This window comes from Glycine max, chromosome 11 (assembly GCF_000004515.6).
Source record: "Glycine max cultivar Williams 82 chromosome 11, Glycine_max_v4.0, whole genome shotgun sequence".
Lineage (NCBI taxonomy): Eukaryota > Viridiplantae > Streptophyta > Magnoliopsida > Fabales > Fabaceae > Glycine > Glycine max.
Window position 1 is genome coordinate 22,481,329 of NC_038247.2, and position 3,397 is coordinate 22,484,725.

The following is a 3,397-nucleotide window of genomic DNA, read 5'->3' on the forward strand; positions in this document are numbered from 1 at the left end:
AAAGGTTCATAATAGTGTTTAGTTGTCTTGTTTTGTGTAATGTTCTGTTTTGCATTTCAGTTGTGTCCCGTGTTTAGAGACTATTTTTAGCGACTATTTCAGCGACTGATTCAGCCTTGTGTTTTGTTGTGAACAATGATAACAGTGATTAGCGACTGGAATTAGCGACTGGAATTAGCGACTGATTTTGCAATTTAATTAGCGTTTTTGTTTTGATAGTTAGAGTTGTTATCTTTGCCTGATTTTTTGTGTGGTAGCTTCTTTTGGTCCATATTTTGTGTGAAAAATACTAGGAGCAGTGGGTGTGGCAGTATTTGAGAGAGACAAAAATTTTGGGAACTTGTTTTTAGCAAAACTTAAAACGGCCATAACTTTTACTCCGGGTGTCAGAATGACTATTATTATATATGCATTTGGGGTAGAAAAAAATTTCCCATACTGTGACAACCAGCTGCTTTGGCCATTTGGGGTATCCCAAACTCCAAAAATCATTCGTTTACTAAGTTTTTTTTTTAAGTATTATTGTCCTATTTTTCTAAACTTTGCTTAGGTAGTTTTCATAGTTAGACTTTGAATTTTTGTTTGAAATTTTTTGTGCTATCTTTTCATGATTTTAGGGGGTTCCTCACAAAATTTCAGCTCATTTGGATATCATTTGAGTATAGCTGTAGTTTTACCCCCTTGTTAGGTGCTTGTTGAGAAACACATTATTTGCTAAATATAGTGCATGACTAAGGGCAATCCGGGTGATTTACAACCCTTTGATCCTGAAATAGATAGAACCTTTCATAGATTAGTTAGGCATAGTGTGCATCCTGGTCATTCTGTGCATTCTGAGCATTCTGTTGAAGGTGATTCTGAATATTCTGATCTTGAGCATTCCACTACTAATTTTCATACTGAGAACATGGCTCAACCTCCACCTCGTGAGAGGACTCTTAGGGAGATGGTTGCACCTGATTTCACTTATGAAAGCTTGTGCATTCAATATCCTGATGAGGGTGTTCCATATGTTCTCAAGACTGGACTAATACATTTGTTGCCCAAGTTTCATGGTCTTGCAGGTGAAGATCCTCATAAGCATCTTAAGGAGTTCCATATTGTTTGTTCCACCATGAAGCCCCCTAATGTCAAAGAATATCATATCTTTCTAAAGGATTTTCCTCATTCTTTGGAGGGAGTGGCGAAAGATTGGCTATACTACCTTGCTCCCAGATCCATTTTCAGCTGGGATGACCTTAAGAGGGTGTTCTTGGAGAAATTCTTCCTTGCATCTAGGACCACTGCCATCAGAAAAGACATTTCAGGCATTAGGCAACTTAGTGGAGAGAGCTTGTATGAGTACTGGGAAAGATTCAAGAAATTGTGTGCAAGCTGTCCTCACCACTAGATTTCTGAGCAACTCCTTCTATAGTATTTCTATGAGGGACTTAGCAACATGGAGAGGAGTATGATTGATGCTGCCAGTGGTGGAGCTCTTGGTGATATGACCCCTACTGAGGTTAGGAATTTGATTGAGAAGATGGCTTCCAACTCCCAACAATTCAGTGCAAGAAATGATGCTATTTTCCTTCGAGGAGTCCATGAGGTGGCCACCGTTTCATCTTCATCTACTGAAAATAAAAAGCTTGAGGGAAAACTTGATGCCTTGGTCAACCTAGTAACTCAGCTTGCCATGAATCAGAAATCTGCATCTGCCCCTGTTGCAAGAGTCTGTGGTCTATGTTTTTTTGCAGATCACCATACAGATCTCTGTCCTTCTTTGTAGCAATCTGGAGTCAATGAGCAACCTGAAGCTTATGCTGCAAACATTTATAATAGACCTCTTCAGCAACAAAACCAACAACAGCAGAATAATTATGACCTTTCAAGCAACAGATACAATCCAGGTTGGAGGAATCATCCAAATCTGAGATGGGCAAGTCCTCCACAACAACAACAGCCTGTCCCTCCTTTCTAGAATGCTGGTGGCCCAAGCAAGCCATATGTTCCTCCTCTAATGCAACAACAGAAGTAGCGACAACAAAGACAACAAGCAACTGATGCCTCTCCTCAACCTTCCTTAGAAGAGTTAGTGAGGCAAATGACCATCCAGAATATGCAATTTCAGCAAGAGACAAGAGCCTACATTCAGAGTCTGACCAATCAGATGGGGCAGATGGCTACTCAGTTGAACCAAGCTCAGTCCCAAAATTTTGACAAATTGCCTTCACAAACTGTGCAGAATCCGAAAAATGTGAGTGTCATCACCTTGAGGTCTGGCAACCAAATTCAAGTGCCTCCACCAGTAGCAGCACCTGCACCTGAACCTGTCAAGCTTCATTCTACACTTGAAAAAGAGGATGAGATAGTTGCACAAAAGAGAAAGCTTCCTAACAAAAATTTTCATGCAGGTGGACCTTCTTCTAGTAATTCTGACTTACCATAGCCTCTTATCCCTCTTCCATTCCCACCTAGAGCAATTCCAAACAAAAAAAAATGGAAGAAGTGGAAAAGGAGATCTTGGAGACCTTCAGGAAAGTAGAGGTGAAAATACCTCTACTAGATGTCATCAAGCAGATTCCAAGATATGCCAAGTTTCTAAAGGAGCTGTGCACCCACAAAAGGAAGCTCAAAGGCAATGAAAGGATTAGCATTGGCAGAAATGTGTCAGCATTGATAGCTAAATCTGTTCCTCACATTCCTGAGAAATATAAGGACCCAAGTACTTTTTGTATACCTTGCATTATTAGGAACAATAAATTTGAGGATGCCATGCTAGATCTAGGAGCATCGGTTAGTGTCATGCCTCTGTCCATTTTCAATTTTTTTATCTCTTGGACCTTTGCAATCTACAAATGTGGTGATTCATTTGGCAAATAGAAGTGATGCTTACCCCGTAGGTTTCATAGAGGATGTGCTGGTTCGGGTTGGTGAACTTATTTTTCCTATTGATTTTTATGTTCTTAATATGGAAGAGGGATTTTCCCATGGTTTAGTCCCAATTATTTTAGGCAGGCAATTTATGAAAACAACCTGAACCAAGATAGATGTTTATGCTGGCACATTGTCTATGGAATTTGCTGATATTGTTGTTCATTTTAACATTCTTGATGCCATGAAACATCCATCTAAGGATCATTCTATTTTTCGTGCTGAGATAATTGATCAAATTGTTGATGATTATATGTTTGATTTTGATTTTGTTCTTCATGGTAGGAAGCATCCATTTTTATCTGATCTGCATACTTGTCATTCCTTATGCATTGAATCTGAATCTGAGTTTGAATTTGATCCTGTATCTGATTTTTATGCTGAGAGTGAATTTGAATTTGAGTCTGGTTTTGATTTTTTGGATGTTGTACCTCTTGATGTTGATTTTTTAGAGTCAGAATGCACTAACCATGTTGCACGAAGT

At 39.1% G+C, this 3,397-nt stretch overlaps 1 non-coding gene across 1 annotated transcript; it reads right to left on the reverse strand.

The window, feature by feature from the left end:
• Positions 1-1,285: 1,285 nt before the first annotated feature.
• Positions 1,286-1,392, reverse strand: LOC112998454 (small nucleolar RNA R71). Its single transcript, XR_003263555.1, has one exon. It is a non-coding gene; the product is annotated as a small nucleolar RNA R71 (small nucleolar RNA).
• Between the last annotated feature and the right edge of the window lie 2,005 nt (positions 1,393-3,397).